Source organism: Triticum aestivum, chromosome 2A, assembly GCF_018294505.1.
Source record: "Triticum aestivum cultivar Chinese Spring chromosome 2A, IWGSC CS RefSeq v2.1, whole genome shotgun sequence".
In the NCBI taxonomy this organism is placed as follows: Eukaryota; Viridiplantae; Streptophyta; class Magnoliopsida; order Poales; family Poaceae; genus Triticum; species Triticum aestivum.
In genome coordinates this window covers 135,895,670-135,919,426 of record NC_057797.1, presented here as the reverse complement: position 1 = coordinate 135,919,426, position 23,757 = coordinate 135,895,670, and positions in this window count along the sequence as shown.

Below are 23,757 nucleotides of genomic sequence, written 5' to 3'. Positions count from 1 at the left end.
GCCTTATGATGTGCCGGAGAAGAAGGTCAAAACCATGGCCAAGGGGACCAGGAGTGGGCTTCGCCGAAGGAACACCTTGGTCGTCTCATCTGACGATGAGACAGACCCCTTAGCCACCGACGATGGCGACAGGGAGGGAGGTGACTCCCCTCCTGTGGGAGGGAGGAAGAAAAGGGAGGCCTCCGCGAGTTTGGAGGCGGAGGCTCCCAAGAGGGGGAGAGGCTCCCACGCGGATAACTCCGTGTGGGATGTTGATAGCAGCCTGAAGCAACCTCACTGGACCAAGCCACGGGCCGCCTCGTAAGTACCAGAATCCGAGAATGTCTGGCCTTTCTTGTTTGTAGTATTGATGTTCCTTAAACTTTGTCATAGTAGTCCGGCACGTGATGACTCCCCGTGATCCTCGACAGAGGAATCGCTGGACTCAAAGGAGATGGCTAGTATGTCTCCGCCGCCTGCTCATTCCGTCTCTCCTAAGGGTGACGACGAGGTAGTGTCGCAAAAGACCTCCCCCCACCAGGGGGAGGTTCCGGAGTTCGTCGGGGCAGCGCCCCAGGACGATTCCTCAGTCTCCGGACAGATGGGGGAAAAATCCCTTATGGGGACTGATGATGGGGGCCGAGTTCCCCTTGGTCCTGAGCAGGACACTACTCCGGAGACCCATGCGGCTCCAGAGTCCGGCGAACGGCATTCGCTGAAATAAGGGAGTGTGACAGTCCCACCGGTGACCTCTGTCCAACCAGAGGCGCCGGACAATCTACTGGAGGCGCTACGAGGCGCCTTTATTGTGGAGGGCACGGTAATAGACAAGGTTCAGTTTATCAAAAACGGACTGACCGAAGCCTGCACTGGCCTTCTATTAGGCTTTGAGGTAAGTAATGCAGTTGTAGGAAGAATGTCACAGTATAGACAGTAGCCCCTGATGCTTTGTTTGGTGTTCGGTAGGAAAGAGCCAAACAGAGGATCGAGAAAAAAATATCGCAGGAGTCTAACATGAGTTGTCTTTTGTGAATAAGCAGGTATCGCTGCAGACTGACATTGCTCATGCTGCGGAGGTTTCCGAACTGAAGTGGAAACTGAAGCGGGCCGAGGAGGAACTTGGCCTCGTGAAAAAGCAGCTGGAGGATAGCCAAGGTATGCAGTGACCTGCGGGTATATTTTAAGAAAAAATGAATAGTCTGTCCGGACTAAAGTGTCATAATTTTTATTAGGGGCCACGACCGAGGTGGCTGCCCTCAAGAAGGTGTTAGCCGAGGCCAAGGATAAAGCGGCCAAGGAACATGCCTCGTGCGAGAAGCATGAGGCCTGGGTTGACGAGGCGCAGCAGCAGCTCCAAGGCGTGATCGAGAGATTTGAGTCCTTGGAGCGCGATTATAGGGTGCGAGAGTCTGAACTGGAGAAGGCCCATCAGAGTGCACAGGACGCACGAGCCGAAGCCCAAAACGCCCTCCAGGAGATTCAGGCGGCCAAGAACATTGCGGTGGGTGAGTCTTTCATCAGGCAAAGCAAGTATGTAAAAGAAACGTTCCTTATACTTATCCGGATTTGGGTTTTCCATGGGCATTTACGGATCTGCCGCATAGTATATCAGATGATGCCGAGCATTATAGAGCCGAAGAGGGGATGTCTACGGAGAAGCTGTTTTGGTCCCAATATCTTGGACCCGAACATCCGGTGCCCTTCAGCGACCAGCTATAGTAGTTGGTCGAGTTGCACAAGTCGGAAGAGCTAGCCATGAAGGACCTAATAGTCCGGTTGTGGCCTACCGAGCCTATACCTAGCAGCTACTTCAGACTTGTTCAGCGGCTTGTAAGTGCCTGTCCGTGGCTCAAAACCGTGACGCGGTCGGTCTGTATTGAAGGTGCTCGTATGGCATTTGCCCGCATCAAGACGCATTGGGCGAAGTTAGATGGCAAGAAGCTAATGACCGAGGGGCCACCGGAGGGCAAGGAGCATCGTCGGCCCAGGCACTATTTTGATGGTGTCCTAGAGGGGTCCCGCCTTGTGGCAGAGCAATGTTCAAAGGATATCATATTCCCATGAGAACATGTGTATTACCTTGCCCTGTAATATGGAACAATGGTGTCATGTAATATATTGCTTATGATTTAAATTTACCTCCTGTGTGGACGTTTATTAACTCTGAGGGTTAACCAGTCGTCGGCTTCTGCCCCCACGTAGATAGTACGGGGGTGTTCAGGATAAATCTAAACACTCTTTACTCCACATTCTGGTCCTTAAAGGAGGTGTTTAGTGCAACGAATAAGGCAATCAGACTATGCGGCCTTTATCGTCCTCACTTAGCCATAGGAGTTTGACAAATAGGAATGTTGGCGAAGCCCCTGGTATTCGGAAGACCGAACTAGGGGCGCTATGCACGCCTAATCGGGGGAACCGATTCTTCACAAGAAGCGGGAAAAATCTCCAACGATTTGGAACCTCTCGAACAGCTGACCGGCTCTCGCCGCATCATGACAGTCAATTTTCGGCTTTATCTACTGAGGTGCTCATCCGGAAGAACCGGGACACAATTGTAGTAGTTGTCCCTTTACTACCCTAGCCGATATAGCAGAACGTAAGGTAGTAAGCACAGGAGCCGGGCAACCCAACTATTGACCAAAGACATGATTCGAAGCCAATGCATATAATGCTATAAGTTCGGGGTGCCGAACTATACTATAAAAGTGTTCGGACTTTTTATTGTTGTGGTGTTGGGTGTAATGAAGCCCCTGGCGTAGTAATACGTACCATGGTGTACGTGTGTAGTGGGTAATTAATACCGAGGTGAGTAAACGGAAAAATGAAAATAATAGGCTAGTGCTACCGTGTGTTCACCATCAAGGCATGCTTTGTACAAGCGATGTGATAAGCATGTAGGGCTACTTAACATGCCGCAACCAAGGGCGAGCTACGTGCGGGTATGAAAAGAAAGTATGGCAATAGTTTAATAGAGACCACCTGGGGACTCCCTTGTAAGCCAGAGCTCCTTGCCTCCTTGGTGTGTTCTACAAGCGGGTTGACCGTATAGACCTTCAAAAGAGAAGAAGAAAACCCATAGAAAATAAAAAGTAGAAGCGTGTGAATCCCAGGGTCGATCGAGCCGTATAGTGGACCGCGAACAAGTTATGCCTCCGTCAATTCCCATGGGGTTTTGAGTGTGTAATTTATATATGCGCGGTATTGCTGCCATTGCCTCCTCGGGGCTGGGACGGAGGCCAAATTTGTTAATTTGGCTCCTGATGAGCTGAGTTGTCCTGCTGCAGTGTGGTCCGGACCCTCTTGACGATGTCCAGGGGCTCAACAGCCAGATTATAATGCTGCTTGAGAAGGCCGCTCTGTACTTCTGCTGCTAGGGCGGCAGTGTGCTCCACTGTACGGAGGGAGCGTTCCGTGTTTCCATTTACTATAATGATGCCACATGGACCGGGCATTTTGAGCTTGAGATAAGAGTAATGTGGCACCACATTGAATCTAGCGAATGCGGTTCGTCCGAGCAGGGCGTGATAGCCACTGCGAAATGGGACAATGTCGAAGATTAGTTCTTCACTTCGGAAGTTATCCGGGGAGTCGAATACTACTTCCAGCGTTATTGAGCCCGTACAACGGGCCTCTACGCCTGGTATGACTCCTTTAAAGGTAGTCTTCGTGGGCTTGACCCATGAGGGGTCGATGCGCATTTTACGTACTGTATCCTGATAGAGCAGGTTGAGGCTGCTACTACCGTCCATTAGGACTCGTGTCAAGTGAAATCCGTCGATGATTGGGTCGAGGACTAGTGCGGCTGAACCACCGTGGCGGATGCTGGTTGGATGGTCTCGGCGGTCAAAGGTGATAGGGAGTGATGACCACGGATTGAATTTTGGGGCGACTAGCTCTAACGCATAGACGTCCCTAAGTGCGCGTTTGCGCTCCCTTTTCGGAATGTGTGTGGCGTATATCATGTTCACCATTTTGACTTGAGGAGGAAATTTCTTTTGCTCCCCAGTGTTCAGCTGCCGGGGCTCCTCGTCATCGTCCTCGCTCTGTGATTCTCCTTCCTATTTTCTACTGTTGACCTTACTGGCTTGTTTAAAGACCCGACAATCTATGTTAGTATGGTTGGCCGGTTTGTCTGGGGTGCCATGTATCTGGCAAGGAAGATCGAGTATGCGGTCCAAGATGGATGGTCCTCCGCTATTCCTTTTATAGGGCTTCTTTCGATGGCTGGACTTGGAGCCACTGAATCCGGTGTGAACTGTAGTGTCATCGGCATTATTTCCATTGTTTCGGCGTTTGTGTCTATTGCGCTGGAGCTTGCCGGTGTTGTTTTGGGCCTCGGAGAGGCCTGTTCATTGGTTGTGTTTGTACTACGAGCCAGCAAACTATCCTCTCCCGCGCAAAAGCGGGTCATAAGTGTTGTGAGGGCTGCCATGGATCTCGGCTTTTCCTGGCCGAGGTGACGGGCAAGCCATTCGTCCTGGATGCTATGCTTAAAGGCCACTAGGGCTTCAGCGTCTGGACAGTCGACGATCTGGTTCTTTTTGGTTAGGAACTTAGTCCAGAATTTTCTGGCTGATTCTCTAGGTTGTTGAACTATATGACTTAGGTCATCGGCGTCTGGTGGCCGGACATACGTTCCTTGGAAGTTGTCGAGGAAAGCCTCTTCCAAGTCCTCCCAGCTGCCGATGGAGTTCCCAGGCAGGCTATTTAACCAGTGCCGAGCTGGTCCTTTGAGCTTTAATGGGAGGTATTTGATGGCGTGGAGGTCGTTTCCTCAGGCCATGTGGATGTGGAGGATGAAGTCCTCAATCCATACTGCAGGATCTGTTGTGCCATCTATGATTTGATATTGACGGGCTTGAACCCCTCGTGGAATTCATGATCCAATACTTCATCTGTAAAGCAGAGCGGGTGTGCGGCGCCTCTGTATCGGGCCGCATCATGGCGGACCTCCGAGGGAGTCCGTTTGCGGTATTCGGCCCGAGCGTGGTTAGGTTTGTCATGTCCGAATAGGTGGCCGTCGTCGTGCCTCGAAGCACGTCCTCACAATACATAGATCGGTCTTGTGTGTCCTGCTCTACTATCCAGTGTTTTTCGAAGGTCGTACATATGACTCCAGACTTTTCCGTCTCTATTATTTCGAGGTGGTGGTGCGGTCTATTGTTCGGCCGGAGTTGCCTCTTTATCCCGACCACGGGGTGGCCGTTCGGCCGCCCTGTCCCGACCACGTGGTGGACGGTCCGCATTACGCAAGGGAGATATGTGCCCTTGCGCCTCCTCATCGAATTGAGGTAGCATTCTGCGTTTCGAGTAGCTCTTGGCTTGGCGGTTGAGGCCGTATTCCTCAGCTGTCAGGACATCGGTCCATCTATCGACGAGCAGGTCATGTTCGGCTTGAAGCTGTTGTTGTTTCTTTTTCAAGCTCCTTGCAGTGGCTATGAGCTGAAGCTTAAAGCGCTCCTACTCGAGAGGATCCTTAGGCACGATGAAGTCTTCATTTCCAAGGCTTGTCTCCTCCTCAGAGGGTGGACGGTAACTATCATCCTCCAAGTCATCTTCTATGGCCCGTTCATCAGGGTTGTCTTGCCTGCTGTCGTTTTCCTGTTCGGATGTATCCCCAACGGGGTCTTCACTGTTTTCGGCGTCGCCCGGAGTACTATTTTCTCCGGTGCCAGTGTTGTCGTCCTTTGAGCGATGGGGCTTAGGGCGGCGTTTGGGCCGCCGGCGCTTGGACTGTGTCTTAAAGGTTTTGTTCGTATCCGGCTCTTCTTTGTCGTCGCCAAATCCTTTAGGTGTATCAACCATGTAAACGTCGTATGAAGAGGTGGCCTCCCAACGTCCAGTGAATGGCGGGTCTTGGCCTTGCTCCTTGTTGGCATCGTCGTCCATACCGTCGATGTCTTCGGAGCCATAGTCAAGCACGTCAGTTAAATCATCGACGGTGGCTATGAAGTGGGTGGTGGGTGGGAAGCAAAATTCCTCATCATCTGTTTCTAGCTCGAAACGGACATAGTTCGGCTATGAGTCCTTCTCCAAGGACAAATTCTTAAAAGATTTTAGCACGCCGCCCAAAGGCGAGTGCAGGAATACGTCAGCGGTGCTAAACTCGAAGATCGATAACCGATCTAGCTCGGTGTCCACGGGCGCACACAGTCCGGAACTTATAGCCGGAGATGAGTCCGAAGTTCCGTTAAAGCGAATCCTGCAGGGTGTCAAGTCCATGTGTGGCTCCAACTCCGCGGACTCTGAGGCCTCGGATGGCATGATCTGCTTTGGCTCTAAGGTTGTTGCAGCCGTAGGAACCATCTCCTGGGTGTGATCCGATGACAAATTTAAGTCACATTCATCAGGATGAGGGGGAGCGATCGCCGCAGGCTCAAATCCCTTGGAGATCAAGTCTCCACGGATATCCGTGATGTAGTTCAAGCTTCCAAAATCCGACCTGATGGCCAGGGGTGTGGCTATCGATCTTCTCCAGATGGCCAAGCGAGTTGGCCCGCAGTACGAAGCCGCCGAATACGAAGATCTGTCCGGGGAGGAAGGTTCCTCTTTGGACAGCATCATTATTGACGATTGAAGGGGCCATCGAGCCTCTTGTCAACGGCACAGTGGAACTCTCAATGAAGGCACCAATGTCGGTGTCAAAACCGGCGGATCTCGGGTAGGGGGTCCCGAACTATGCGTCTAGGATCGATGGTAACAGGAGACGGGGGACACGATGTTTACCCAGGTTCAGACCCTCTCTATGGAGGTAATACCCTACTTCCTGCTTGATTGATCTTGATGAATATGAGTATTACAAGAGTTGATCTACCACGAGATCGTAAAGGCTAAACCCTAGACGTCTAGCCTATGAATATGGTAATGAGTATATGTGTTGTCTTTCCGGACTATCCCCTTTGGTTTATATAGACACTGAGGGGATATAGGGTTTACATGGAGTCGGTTACATAAGAAGGAATCTTCGGTCGCCAAGCTTGCCTTCCATGCCAAGTAGAGTCCGATCCGGACACGATGCAGTCTTCGGTCTTCATGTCTTCACAGCCCATCAGTCCGGCCCATAGATAACAGGTCGGACGTCCGAGCACCCCTTAGTCCAGGACTCCCTCACCATCATCTCCACGAAGGCCAAGATCCAGAGGGAGAACCTCTCCCCATCTAGGGGGGAGGCCATGGAGGAAGAAGCACAAGGGGGAGAACCTCTCCTCCTCTCTCTCGGTGGCGCGAGAGTGCCATCGGGAGGAGAATCATCGCCGTGGTGATCGTCTTCATCAACATCACCATCATCATCACCATCCTCATCTCTTTTACGCGGTCCACTCTCCCGCACCCTGCTGTAATCCCTACTTGAACATGGTGCTTCATGCCACATATTATGATCCAATGATGTGTTGCCATCCTATGATGTTTTGAGTAGATATCCTTTGTCTTTGGGTTGATTGATGATCTAGATTGGTATGACTTGTATGTTTTATTTTGGTGCTGTCCTATTGTGCCCTCCATGTCGCGCAAGCATGAGGGATTCCCATTGTAGGGTATTGCAAATACGTTCATGATTCGCTTATAGTGGGTTGCTTGAGTGACAAAAGCATAAACCCGAGTAAGGGGGTTGTTGCATATGGGATAAAGGCGACTTGATGCTTTAATGCTATGGTTGGGTTTTACCTTAATGATCTTTAGTAGCTGCAGATGCTTGCTAAAGTTCCAATCATAAGTGCATATGATCCAAGAAGAGAGAGTATGTTAGCTTATGCCTCTCCCTCATATGAAATTGCAATGACGACTACCAGTCTTGTTAACGATTGCCTAGGATAATTCTGCACACCGACCCGTCATTATTCCACACTCGCTACTTATAATATTTAGTAATATATTCTAACTTTATGATAACAGACCTTACTTTTATATTTTATCTCTCTGATAACATGCAAAGTTATCCTCTTCATACCCACAACATAGTTTTATTTCTCGTTCCTAGTTGGAAGCAAACGTTCGGTGTACGTAGAGTCGTATCAGTGGCAGATAGGACTTGAGAGAATACTGATCTTACCTTTAGCTGGGTTTGACACTCCATACTTATCACTTCCACCATTGGGTTCCTACGATGATTCCCTACACTTGGGGATTATCAGGTCTGCACCAGAGTGGTACGGTAATCCTGTTCTGGAGGTCATGTTACTTGACCATGACGAACCTACGAACTATGAGGAAGCGATGATGAGCCCAGATTTCGTGAAATGGCTTGAGGCCATGAAGTCTGAGATGGGATCCATGTATGAGAACAAAGTGTGGACTTTGGTTGACTTGCCCGATGATCAGCAAGCCATAGAGAATAAATGGATCTTCATGAAGAAGGCTGACGCTGACGGTAATGTTACTGTCTACAAAGCTCTACTTGATGCAAAATGTTTTTGACAAGTTCAAGGAGTTGACTACGATGAGTCCTTCTCACCCGTAACGATGCTTAAGTCTGTCCGAATCATGTTAGCAATTGCCGCATTTTATGATTATGAAATTTGGCAAATGGATGTCAAATCTATATTCCTTAATGGATACCTTATAGAAGAGTTGTATATGATGCAACCAGAAGGTTTTGTCGATCATAAATGTGCTAACAAAGTGTGAAAGCTCTAGCAATCCATTTATGGACTGGTGCAAGCCTCTTGGAGTTGGAATATCCGTTTTGATAGTGTGATCAAAGCATATGGTGTCGGGGATATACCCCACGGTGTAAACCGGCCGGAAGTTAACCCGGCCGGACTTGGTGGTTTATCTGAAGACCCCGCTGACACTTGGCGAGTTACTGGCGACCCGCCCTGACCTGGCGGTTTACAAGCAACCCACCTGGTTATTATGACTCACTGGTGATCCGGCAAGCGGGACAGACGGATGACAAGGCCCAAGGCCCAGAAGGCCGGTTCACGTTTAAGGGTGAGCCGGTTTAAGAGGAAAGGCATGAGGAACGTTTATCTTACAGGGAGTTAAGACCTGGACTTGTATCCGGTTTGTATTAGATATAGACTAGTCCTAATCCTAAGAGGACTCCACATGTAAACCGCCCCTTCAACATATATAAGGAGGGGCAGGGCTCCTCAAAGGGGAGAGGAGGCACAAGTTTCACAAGTTGGACAAGTTAGGTTTAGACAATAGCACTCAAGATAGAGCGCTCTTGTAACCATGATCATCATCATCAATATCAATGAAGCAGGATGTAGGCTTTTACCTCCACCGTGAGGGGCCGAACCTGGGTAAAACATCGCGTCTCTCATCCCGCTCAACCCCTCTCAAGCTACCACATAGATGTGTTGGCCTCGCGACTAAGTCCTGACACTAAAGACATCTGCCGTGACAATTCCACGACAGTTGGCGCCCACCGTGGGGCCTGCGCACGGTGGTGTTGAGTTCTTGGAGGGATCTCATCCAGGGATTGAGAAGTTCATGGTCGGACGGATAAGGAAGAGCCGGCATGAAGCAATCACACGAAATAGCCCGGCAAGGGATAACCTTAGACAAGAACCGATTAAATTTGGGGCTGGAAGTATGAGGTTTGATTGGATCAGATTAGGGTGGAATCAGGTGCAATCATCACCCTAAAAATCAACAAAGACAGAAGGGAAGCAAGATCCGTCTAAACCGCCTGACTGCAAGTTTCGCCGAGATCAAACAAGATTTTTTCAGCTACTGAAGTAGTCTGCCCAGACCAATATGATTTTTTATACCGCAGTCAGATCGCGTATCCTCGATCACAACAACCAAAAACAGTCAGCGCGTGCATGCATAATTCTCCAATATTCGTGCATCCAATATGGCCATGCAGACGCGCATCACACCAGAACAAATCTTTCCTGCTGCTACTTTTCAAGCGTAAGGACCAAAGCAATCAGAAGTATAAACTAGTAGTAGTGCTACTCCAATTCCTACTACGAGACGTGAAGCAACTAATACAAAGATTCAGATTTGACTGAAAGAAAAAAAAGGAAGTGAACGACTCGGATGAAAACGTGGACGTGGCTTCGTCCAACTAACCGCGACTCAGAAGTGGGCTGCGATTTCCATCCCTACACCTTTCCCCATGGCGGGTCGCTCCTCTCCGGCCTCGGTTACCTCTGCTTTTGTGACTGTCTGAGCCGCTGACGGAGAGGCGCCCCACGCTGCCTGCCAAGCCGCTGACGGAGAGCCGCCCCCTGCTCCTTGCCGAGCTGCTGCCGGAGAGTCGCCCCGCACTGCCTGTCGAACCGCCACCGAAGAACTGCCCCGCGTGGATCTCATGCCAGGTCGTCCATGCTATAAATCTGCGGCTTTGTTCCAACCCGGCCGCCCTTGCTGCCGCTGCAAGCCACCACCTCCGCCGCGGTCGGCCACAAGCCCTTGCCACCGCGCCATTGAGCCGCCCCAGGTGAAAGTGCAACTATCCCTAGGTGGTTTTGGTAATTCATAACAACATATAGCTCATTGAGCTAATGCTATTCCAAGATGACTATTTCAGGAAAGCTCAATGATTGGCATGGCATGGATGTGAAAGTGGAACCCTCAAAATGCTAAGGACAAAGGATTGGCTCAAGCTCAAAAGCTCAAGACTCTTCATTTTATATTTTAGTGATCCAAGATCACATTGAGTCTTTAGGAAAAGCCAATACTATCAAGGAGGGATGAGGTGTTGCTTAATAAGCCTCTTGCTTCATGTGCTTAGTGATATGATCCAAAACCCTCAACTACTTTCCCATATCCACATATGACCTAAACCCTAAGCCAAACTCGGTCCTATCGATTCTTTCTATCCGGCGCCATCGAGTTTCACTTGTCATAAGCCACTGCCAAACCCTAGCAATTCGGTTCTACCGATAGGGATCTCGGTCTCACCGAGATGGGATTGCAAACTCTCTGTTTCCCTTTCGTAACTTTTCGGTCTCACCGAAAGAGCGAATTGGTCCCACCGAGATTGCAATGTAAATTCAGTGTTTCCTTTTTGTAACTTTTCGGTCTCACTGAAAGAGCAAATCGGTCCCACCGAGTTTGCCTGACCAACTCTCTGGTTAGCTAATTACCAAAATCGGTCTCACCGAGTTTGTGTAATTGGTCTCACCGAGATTACATTATGCCCAAAACCCTAACCATATCGGTTCTACCGAGTTGCATGTCAGTCCCACCGAAAATCTCTAACGGTCACTAGGTTTATCTTTTCGGTCCGACCGAGTTTGTTGATTCGGTCCCACCGAGATTAGAAAACTGTGTGTAACGGTTGGATTTTGTGTGGAGGCTATATATACCCCTCCACCTCCTCTTCATTCGTGGAGAGAGCCATCAGAACACACACACAATTCCAACTCATATGTTCTGAGAGAGAACCACCTACTCATGTGTTGAGACCAAGATATTCCATTCCTACCATATGAATCTTGATCTCTAGCCTTCCCAAGTTGCTTTCCACTCAAATCTTCTTTCCCCCAAATCCAAATCCCATGAGAGAGAGTTGAGTGTTGGGGAGACTATAATTTGAAGCACAAGAGCAAGGAGTTCATTACCTACACACCATTTTTTACTTCTTGGAGAGTGGTGTCTCCTAGATTGGCTAGGTGTCACTTGGGAGCCTCCGACAAGATTGTGGAGTTGAACCAAGGAGTTTGTAAGGGCAAGGAGATCGCCTACTTTGTGAAGATCTACCGCTAGTGAGGCAAGTCCTTCGTGGGCGATGGCCATGGTGGGATAGACAAGGTTGCTTCTTCGTGGACCCTTTGTGGGTGGTTGCTTCTTCGTGGACCCTTCGTGGGTGGAGCCCTCCATGGACTCGCGCAACCGTTACCCTTCGTGGGTGGAGCCCTCCATGGACTCGCGCAACCGTTACCCTTCGTGGGTTGAAGTCTCCATCAACGTGGATGTAGGATAGCACCACCTATCCAAACCACGGAAAAACATCCGTGTCTCTAATTGCGTTTGAATTCTCCAAACCCTTCCCTTTACATTCTTGCAAGTTGCATGCTTTAATTTCCGCTGCCAATATACTCTCTGCATGCTTGCTTGAATTGCGTGATGATTGCTTGACTTGTCCTACAATAGCTAAAATCTGCCAAGAACTAAAATTGGGAAAAGGTTAAGTTTTTATTTGGTCAAGTAGTCTAATCACCCCCCTCTAGACATACTTTCAATCCTACACCGGGTCAACCCGCTTCCGCTGTGGCCGCTGCCTGTTTTGCTCTACTTCGGGCTGGCCTCGCTGAGTCGCCGTGTCGAATCGCCAGTTTGCTCACTCGCCGCCGATCCTCAAGCAAAATCCATCGGATGCTCTCTGTACTAATGCTATGGCCGCTAGGATTGTTACTCCCGTGGAGGTTATCTGCGTGAGGACAACAGTTTTTGGGAGGATAACATTTTTTGCAAAATTATCTACGGATGCCACGTACTGATCATCCATCATCCAGACGAATCAGGTGAAATCCATCCGATCAATTTTTATGATATTTTTTCATTCTTTCGAGAACAATTACTCTCGTTTGTGATCTTTGTGCAGGAAAATTACTCGTTATAAGAGTGCCTACCGTGCCACAGATACGGAGAGCACATTGCTGGCGTCTGTCTACACCGACGATCGTCCGCGCCAGTTTACAATGCCCGCGGCCAACTCTTCGTCCGCGCCGGCTTACAATGCCCGCGGCCAACTCTCCGTCTGCGCCGGTTTACAATGCCCGCGGCCAACTCTCCATCCGCGCCGGTTTACAACACCGCGGCCGACTCATCTGTCTGTGCCGCTTCTGATGTTGCGGTCATCTATGATGTCCGCCTTTCTTCCCACAAATTGGAGGCAAATTATTATCAACCGTCGTCTGCACTGGATGGTTCAATGGACATGCACACAAGTCGCCGCCACTACAGTTTGGTTAACTTCAAATCACCAGTTGGAAGGAACCATTGGCCGAGTTGCTGACACGGCTCATACAGGATCATTTATAACCCGCCGCAGTCACCTCAACCTTCTGTAGATTCACATCGTGCTATCAACACCAATGATATACAAGTTATGCCGGTTTATATCACGGTCAAATATGGAGAATCTCAAGCCAACTCCTTGAGTCACCTTGAGACTTGGGGGCTACAGTGATATGACTTAGCAAACGTTGCCGGTTTTTCAGTGAAGTCAAGAACCCCAATATGTTGGAGGGAAAGATAACCCGGTCCCGGATTCACGTCGTGCTGTCAGAAGATTTCCGGCTCAGAAAGTATATGACAGTTACAAGATCCCGGCTCAATGAAGAAGTTTCGGGTCATCAGAAAAGGATTCCGGTTTACAATCCGGTTCAAGGGAAATCTGTTCTCCGACAAAGCTCTGAGGCTCTCAAATCCGGTTTAAGAATTTTCGGTTCAAAAAGGAATTAACTTCTCGCTAGTTCGAGTTTGAAGGCCGTTAGAAAATTTCCGGCTAAAAATGAAGATTCTGGTTTAAAATCCGGTTCAAGGGAAAGATGTCTCCCATAAAGCTTTAAAGCTCTCAATATCCAGTTCAAGATCCCGGTTCAAGAAGAATTTATCTCTTGGCAAAAGTTAAAAATTGCCAAAGAGGACCTGCTGCCACGATGTGCGGTTCAAACATGGGTATTCTGCTTTACTGGCCATGACATATTATTGATCACATGGGGGCTTCTGCTTTATAAAGCGGGGTCTCTGTTCTTTTACATCATGTGAGGTTACACGGAGTTGCTCTAAAGAGGCCTCCAGTTTACCCCTTGAGTTCGCTTTGCTAAAAGCATCGTGTTATATCACTTGGAGGATTGGTCGTGTCCAAACCAATACCATGCCTCTTGATAGGCGAGAGCCACCAGATCACTTGGGGACTTGGTCATGTCTGAACCAGTCATGCCTCTTGATCGGCCTAAGGCCACAGAATCACTTGGGGGCTTGGTCGAACCCGAACCATGACCACGCCATTTGGTCGGCATAAATGCCACGGTTTCATTTGGGGACCTGGCTGACTAGAACCATAGTTACACCTAACGGGAGCTTGGTCGTGTTTGGCCATGGTAACGCCATTTGATCAGTTTAAATAAAACTTTTCTTTTGCTTCACACTTTTCTTTGAAGGTTTTTTTTCTTTTTATTGTGTTTTTAAACCGACAAACTTTTATCAATTGACGGAACACAGTTCACGTCAATCCGGAGACTATTTGCCCGGTTTGATCCTTGTTGTTAACATCCTCTTATGGAGTAACACGGTGTTTATCACAGCCCGGCACGGTTTTATCATAAACCGGCACAATATGGAAGGAGTTATCAGTACTCAAGATTTGGGTTATCACCCTTACTACAAAAAGTTGGTAAAACCAACAATGTGATTCAATGTCACAGGTATGATATATTTCATATTTGATTATTCTTAAGTGCAGCCTTGGTTATAAACCCGGGTTATATGTTGAGCATTATGACCCGTCTGGCGGTAAACCGCCAGGACACTTTAAACTTGTTGTATGCAGAAACAGGTTTGTTAAACCGGCCTAGTTTTGGACTATAAGTCGCCAGTATATATATTTGGATTGCGCCATTGGAATCATGCGTTTATAAATCATTGGGTCATATTATTCATTATGATATTGAATGAATAAGGTTTTCACCGGATTATATTATCTTGAATAGCCAACATGGCTGGATTTTTATGGTTATTAATAACCGGTATTATTGAGTTTTCAAAGTCGCTTTAGCACAATGGCTATTATGTTATCAAAGGATATGATTTATTTTACAATGGAAGGAATAGTCCCGAGTTGCTGCAGGCTTACAACCCAGCACTTGGGGGCTACATTATTCAAATCAAGATTACATGCAAGTCTCATGTCGCTGCAAGCATGCATCATGACACTTGGGGGCTAATGCAAATTCATTTTTACTAGTCTTATTAAAGACCCGACTCATCATATTATAATGAGCCGGCCCTTGGGGGCTATCAATTGCTCCTGTCAACAATTTAAGGTACACAAGTTTTTATCCATTATATTGAAGGGTCCACTCCTCAGTTGGTAAAGCACAAAGCTCTTAACCTTGTGGACGTGGGTTCAAGCCCCATGATGGGAGTTACATCATATGATATTATTTTCAATGAAGTATATATAAAGTCCCAGCTCAATATTATCTTACTGAACCGGCCCTTGGGGGCTACACTAATTGAAGTTTTTATAAGCAATTACAAGTCCCAGATTGCTGCAAGCATGACAACCCGGCACTTGGGGGCTAAATATATGGAGTATTCAGTTTATATAATTGAGATGAACAAACCGGATTTCTTCAAGGTTGAAACACTTATTGGAGCAAGTCTTAAGTTATCACTATGTTCTCCTCTTAAGACTTGGGGGCTACAGGTATTATGCATATAAAGGAGGAACATCTTCATTTTATTAGTTTTGAGCAAATTAGGAAGATCAATTACATGACCCGGTGTCGACAACAATTATGACCCGGCGCCATCAATGTTTATAAACCGGCCATTTTGGTAATATTAAACCGGCAAGTTTTACATCTTCAAACCGGCTAAATATCAGATAAGTATTTTTAGACCCATATTTCTTAAATCGGCGCTTTGGGAGCTGAGTCAAAGGAGTTATTCTTCACAATATTTCTCGGTGACAAACCAATGTCGGCAAATTGATTATGAAGTTGGTTTGTTGACCCGGATTTCCCAGAAGGAGGAAATAACAAGGACTTAAGGATGATCAAGTACCGGTTTACAAAAATTCTTAACCCGGAGCATAACCTGTCAAATTTGTTCTTGTGTTTATTTTGCAGTATAAGTTTACCATGAATAAATCCAAGCTAAACTTGGGGGCTAATGTCGGGGATATACCCCACGGTGTAAACCGGCCGGAAGTTAACCCGGACGGACTTGGCGGTTTATCTGAAGACCCCGCTGACACTTGGCGAGTTACTGGCGACCCGCCCTGACCTGGCGGTTTACAAGCAACCCACCTGGTTATTATGACTCACTGGTGATCCGGCGAGCGGGACAGACGGATGACAAGGCCCAAGGCCCAGAAGGCCGGTTCACGTTTAACGGTGAGCCGGTTTAAGAGGAAAGGCATGAGGAACGTTTATCTTACAGGGAGTTAAGACCTGGACTTGTATTCGGTTTGTATTAGAGATAGACTAGTCCTAATCCTAAGAGGACTCCACATGTAAACCGCCCCTTCAACATATATAAGGAGGGGCAGGGCTCCTGAAAGGGGAGAGGAGGCACAAGTTTCACAAGTTGGACAAGTTAGGTTTAGACAATAGCTCTCAAGATAGAGCGCTCTTGTAACTGTGATCATCATCATCAATATCAATGAAGCAGGATGTAGGCTTTTACCTCCACCGTGAGGGGCCGAACCTGGGTAAAACATCGCGTCTCTCGTCCCGCTCAACCCCTCTCAAGCTACCACATAGATGCGTTGGCCTCGTGACTAAGTCCTGACACTAAGGACACCTGCCATGACAATTCCACGACATATGGTTTTATACAGACTTTTGGAGAAAACCTGTATTTACAAGAAAGTGACTGGGAGCTCTGTAGCATTTATAATATTATATGTGGATGACATATTGTTGATTGGAAATAATACAGAATTTCTGGATAGCATAAAAGGATACTTGAATAAAAAATTTTCAATGGAAGACCTCGGTGAAGCTGCTTATATATTGGGCATCAAGATCTATAGAGATAGACCAAGACGCTTAATTGGACTTTCACAACACACATGCCTTGATAAAGTTTTGAAGAAGTTCAAAATGGATCAGTCTAAGAAAGGGTTCTTGCCTGTGTTACAAGGTGTGAAATTGAGTCAGACTCAATGCCCGACCACTTCAGAAGATAGAGAGAAAATGAAAGTCATTCCCTATGCCTCAGCCATAGGTTCTATCATGTATGCAATGTTGTGTACCAGACCTGATGTGTGCCTTGCTATTAGTTTAGCAGGGAGGTACCAAAGTAATCTAGGAGTGGATCACTGGAAAGCTTTCAAGAACATCCTAAAATACCTGAAAAGGACTAAGGATATGTTTCTCGTTTATGGAGGTGACAAAGAGCTCGTCGTAATGGTTATGTCGATGCAAGCTTTGACACTGATCCGGATGACTCTAAGTCACAAACCGGATACGTATTTATATTGAATGGTGGAGCTGTCAGTTGGTGTAGTTCCAAGCAGAGCGTCGTGGCGGGATCTATGTGTGAACCGGAGTACATAGCTGCTTCGGGAGCAGTAAATGAAGGAGTCTGGATGAAGGAGTTCATATTCGATCTAGGTGTAATACCTAGTGCATCGGGCCCAATGAAAATCTTTTGTGACAATACTGGTGCAATTGCCTTGACAAAGGAATCCAGATTTCACAAGAGAACCAAACATATCAAGAGACACTTCAATTCCATCCGCGATCAAGTCAAGGAGGGAGACATAGAGATTTGCAAAATACATACGGATCTGAATGTTGCAGACCCGTTGACTAAGCCTCTCTCATGAGCAAAACATGATCAGCACCAAGACTCCATGGGCGTTAGAATCATTACTATGTAATCTAGATTATTAACTCTAGTGCAAGTGGGAGACTGAAGGAAATATGCCCTAGAGGCAATAATAAAGTTGTTATTTATATTTCCTTATATCATGATAAATGTTTGTTATTCGTGCTAGAATTGTATTAACCAGAAACTTAGTACATGTGTGAATACATAGACAAAACAGAGTGTCCCTGTATGCCTCTACTTGACTAGCTCGTTAATCAAAGATGGTTAAGTTTCCTAACCATAGACATGTGTTGTCATTTGATGAATGGGATCACATCATTAGAGAATGATGTGATGGACAAGACCCATCCTTTAGCTTAGCACTATGATCGATTAGTTATATTGTTATTGCTTTCTTCATGACTTATACATGTTCCTCTGACTATGAGATTATGTAACTCCCGAATACCAGAGGAACATCTTGTGTGCTATCAAACGTCACAACGTAACTGGATGATTATAAATATGCTCTACAAGTGTCTCTGATGGTGTTTGTTGAGTTGGCATGGATCGAGATTAGGATTTGTCACTCCGTATATCAGATAGGTATCTCTGGGCCCTCTCGGTAATGCACATCACTATAAGCCTTGCAAGCAATGTGACTAATGAGTTAATTATGGAATGATGCATTACAGAACGAGTAAAGATACTTGCCGATAACAAGATTGAACTAGGTATAATGATACCGACGATCGAATCTCAGGCAAGTAACATACCGATAATAAAGGGAATAACGTATGTTGTTATGCGGTGTGACCGATAAAGATCTTCATAGAATATGTAGGAGCCAATATGAGCATCCAGGTTCCGCTATTGGTTAGTGACCGGAGATGTGTCTTGGTCATGTCTACATAGTTCTCGAACCCGTAGGGTCCGCACGCTTAACGTTTGATGACAATTTGTATTATGAGTTATGCGATTTGATGACCGAAATTTGTTCGGAGTCCCGGATGAGATCACGGACATGACGAGGAGTCTCGAAATGGTTGAGAGGTAAAGATTGATATATTGGACGAAGGTATTCGGACACCGAAAAGGTTTCGGGACGTTTTAGATATTTTTCGGGGAACCAAGGGGTTACTGAAACCCCCCGGGGAAGTAATGGGCCCTAATGGGCCATAAAGGAGTAGGAGAGGAAAGGCCACAAGGTGGCGCACGCCACCCCAAGGGCAGTCCAAATTGGACTAGGGGGAGGGAGTTCCTTTCCCTCTCCCTCTCCTTCCCTCCTTCCCCTTCTTGGAATAGGAAAGGGGGCGAATCCTACTTGGACCGGGAGTCCAAGTAGGACTCCCCACCTTGGCGCGCCCCCCTTGGGCCCGCCTCCTCCTCCCCCTCCTTTATATACGTGGGAGGGGGGCACCCCAAAGGCACACCAAGTCTTCTCTTAGCCATGTGTGGTGCCCTCCTCCATTGTTACACACCTCGGTCATATCGTCGTAGTGCTTAGGCGAAGCCCTGCGCCGGTAACTTTATCATCACCGTTGCCACATCGTCGCGCTGACGGAACTCTCCCTCGTCCTCAACTGGATCAAGAGCTCGATGGACATCATCGTGTTGAACGTGTGCTGAACACGGAGGTGCCGTATGTTCAGTGCTTGGATCGGTTGGATCGTGAAGACGTTCGACTACATCAACCGCATTACTAAAACGCTTCCGCTTTCGGTCTACGAGGGTACATAGACGCACTCTCCCCCTCTCATTGCTATGCATCTCCTAGATAGATCTTGTGTGATCGTAGGAATTTTTTTGAAATATTGCGTTCCCCAACACAAGTAGGATTCGCCCCCCTTTCCTTTCTTCCACCGGAGGGAAAGGGAAGGGGGAGGGAGGGAGAACGAAAGAGGGGGGCTGGCCCCCTCCGCTAGTCCATTTCAAGACTCTTTGTCATGTCTGTGATCTCATCCGGGACTCCGAACAAACTTCGGTCATGAAATCACATAACTCATAATACAAATCGTCATCGACCGCTAAGCATGCGCACCCTACGGGTTCGAGAACTATGTAGACATGACCAAGACACATTTCCGGTCAATAACCAATAGCGGAACATGGATGCTCGTATTGGTTCCTACATATTCTACGAAGATCTTTATCGGTCAAACCGCATAACAACATACGTCATTCCCTTTGTAATCGGTATGTTACTTGCCCGAGATTCGATAGTCGGTATCATCATACCTAGTTCAATCTCGTTACCAGTAAGTCTCTTTTACTCGTTCCATAATGCATCATCCCGTAACTAACTCGTTAGTTATATTGCTTGCAAGGCTTATAGTGATGTGTATTACCGAGAGGGACCAAAGATACCTCTCTGATACACGGAGTGACAAATCCTAATCTCGATCTATGCCAACTCAACAAACACCATCAGAGACACTTGTAGAGCATCTTTATAATCACACAGTTACATTGTGACATTTGATAGCACACAAGGTGTTCCTCCGGTATTCGGGAGTTGCATAATCTCATAGTCTGAGGAACTTGTATAAGTCATGAAGAAAGCAATAGTAATAAAACTAAACAATCATTATGCTGAGCTAATGAATGGGTCTTGTCCATCACATCATTCTCTAATGATGTGATCCCGTTCATCAAATGACAACACATGTCTATGGTCAGGAAACTTAACCATCTTTGATTAGCGAGCTAGTCAAGTAGAGGCATATTAGGGACACTTTGTTTGTCTATGTATTCACACATGTACTAAGTTTCTGGTTAATACAATTATAGCATGAATAATAAACATTTATCATGATATAAGGAAATATAAATAACAACTTTATTATTGCCTCTAGGGCATATTTCCTTCAATTAATGGTGGAGAGAGAGGCAAGAGGTAGTGGAGGTAGGTGGAAGAACCTCCTTTATATAGCAAGCCCTATAATCCAACCGTTGCTGCAAAAAATGCACAGTAGCGGTACAACCGCTCCTCAACCCGTTATAACCGGGATTCACGGGTACCCTGCAGAAGACCTGACAGGCGGTACAACCGGACAAACAAGCGTAGTACCGGTTATCAAGATCAACCGGAACAACCGCTCTGCCACCGCTCAACCACCGCTTTGAAACAGAAGGGAGTCACCCATGTGAGCGCTGATCGGGCGGTAGTGCGTCGGTACTACCGCCTGGCCCTGGTACCCTGGGTGGCTAAGTCCTAAGCGGTAGAACCGCTTAGAGCACCAGTGGTACTGGTGTGCAGAGCACAACCGGAACAACCGGGCCACCACGGCCCGAGTACCGCATCAAAACAGAAGCATGTCCGATTGTTGAGCGGTACCTGGCCGGTATAACCGCCAATGACACACCACATACATTTTCAAGTATGGTGGCGGTACCACCGCCCGGGGGCAGCGGTACAACCACTTGGTCATGTACTGGGAGGTTCAACCCCATGGTATCACCCCTGGGGTGGTGGTTGGGCCGGTGCAACAGATCCAGCGGTGCAACCGCTCAGGCGAGCGGTGCAACCGCTAAGAGGAAAGATCACAACCATAGTATGGATTAGGAACCTCTCTCAAGCAAGGAACGGAAGGCAAAGGTGGGTGAGGAATATGTGTATGTTCAATGATTCACCCAACTCCTTCCGATGTGGATTCCCTCTTAATAGTACGGGTTTCCTACGACCAAAGAGATAAACACGTAGACGAACACCGTCTTCGATCTTTTCCTTCCAAAGAGAATGACTAATCGATGCAAGCCTAATCACCAATAACCTGAAGCATTTAACACAAGATTAGACCAACAGAGAGTTGTCATCATCATCCAAAACACAAAGTAGGGAAATGACCTAACAGACCTAACATCAGTTAGGATGTAGCATACCTTCTCGGTATGAGTGGAATTTTGTTTCGAACCAGAATTGGAAGTACAAATCCATGTGATTGATGTATGTTGTGGCTACATACTCACATGGATCACTCAGTTTGGGTATTTATATTGAAGCCATTGAAAGGGCTTAATATTTCAAATCCTATGACAAATCGCAACATGTGTGTGTCAAGCTTCAGAAGTCATTCTATGACTCTCAACAGGTTGGAGACTTGTGTGGTACAACCGACTAAGTGAGTTGCTCCTTGATAAGGATTACTCTAATACTAATGAGTTACTCGTTGATAAGGATTTACATTATTTTAGTGATGGATGATCTTATCATCAATGTGTATACAAGACATATGAGATACACACAATCATTTTAAGATGGATATTTGGGTCAAACCAAATGATGCTAAGTTTATAGCTTGAGCATATTACCTCGGGAATAAATGTATATCATTCTTCATATATCTAGAAATATCGGAAAAATTTCAATATGGATATATCAAAGACACATATGGTCATATTATTCCTGACATGGGATAAAAGCCCATTCAGGCTGAGGGGAGATGGTGAAGTGATAGTGGACCTAAAGTTCCATATTTGAATACCATCGAAGGTTTCATATATATATTGCAAAATATGTCAAGCCTGACATTATATTTGTCGGCAATATATTGAGAGTGCAATCCCTAAGAAAAAGGTATAATGGTTGATGTAAGGAATCCTCATATATGTCCAAGAGACAACAGATCTTGATTAATTCCATGGGGGAAATCAAGATGGCATCATGGTGTTATATCCTGATAGTGGTTAATAATTTGATCCCAGTTGTGTCATATCAAAGACTGGATTTACTTGAAGAGTATTCCGAGGGAAGCCTTCAGAATGGACTCTAAATGGGTCCTTCCAGTGATCATTTTGTTGTAATTATTTTATTTGAAACATCACAAGATGTGTATGGCTTCGCAGAATGACTGGCCACATGTGAGATTATGTAGAGATTCATTGGAATCGGCTATCATTATCTACCAAGATAATGTCACTTGTAAGAGGATAATCTGCAAACAAATTATTGTGATATTCACAATGTCTCTACCAACATTTATATTCCATAATTAGGTTCATAGAATTGGTACAAGACAGCATTGAGGTTTGCAAACTTTAGGGGGGGTAAAATCCCAAGTTATACACTTTGGTGATCTTCAGATCATTCATATTACACTCTTTTTTCTTTATGAGTTTTCCATGATGGTTTATAATATAAGTTTTTTAACGAGACAATATAAATACAAGTGTGGATATATTCCATATTGATTTCTCCTTATATTTTTCCCACTGGGTTTTAAAGAAGTTTTTGATTGCTTATTATTATAATGTTTCTCCTTAATTTTACCCACAGGGTTTTTGGAGGAGTTTTTAGTTTGCAATATACAGATGACGAGTTGATCAGGGCAGGTGTTGAGAAATAAAATATGTGATCAATTGTATGGGATGGATGCCTCCCAGGAAGTGCATGTTGAAAAGGTGTCTCCTCAACACACACCCTCATCATGTATATAAGTGGGTCTTCCACATTTCAATGAAACTAGTGATTCATTTGGACTCTTCGTTTGTCTGTTTTGCTTTTGCTCTACAACACATATGATATTCATTTACATTGGCAGGACTTTTATCAACATCATAAAGCAAATCATTGGGACCGCCTATACATAAGGTAAATTTGCCTTGATTATCATACACAAAAGAGGCAGTACGATCCCAAATTTGACTAGTGTCACGTTGGTATTGGTCACCATAAATACGTTCAAAAGAAAAAGCTACACTAGTGACTAGGTATACTATAGAGGCGATAATCACATGGAAGTTGGCATAATGAACTTGATCCATCCACAGAGACCACCTAATTTGCCTCTTGAAGAGACTACTATACTATCTACAATGTCAAAGCGATTAACAAGATCAACTCTGTTTTTTTTTTGCGGGAACAACTCTGTTGGCTTCAGAAAAATATATTTTGGAAACAAAGGTTACCTGGGCGTTAGTTGATCGCATCAAATTGTGAGGTAAAACCATCTTCTAGCTAACAAGACCCTCACCTTTGCCTCGACGGTTCTAGGCTATCAATTTGATAGAGCTATTCCTAGTGACAATATTGGTACACCCAAAGAATACATTTATCAAGGCATTAATCTAGCATATTCCTAGTGTGACCATCCTCTTTTGCTCCCTCATGAACGAGGTTGAACAGGATAAGTGGTCAAATGGATACGATTGATGAGGTTTAGGGGAATCAATGAGTAGCAACATGAACCAAAGACACCATAATGGTAATCTTACTGGCCCTGGACACAGAATGGTACACATACAAATAAGTTAGTACAAGATTTTATAAAAAAATTAATTTATCAGCTTGTGATTGATTAATAGACGAGGGAGCCGGCCCACCCCTTT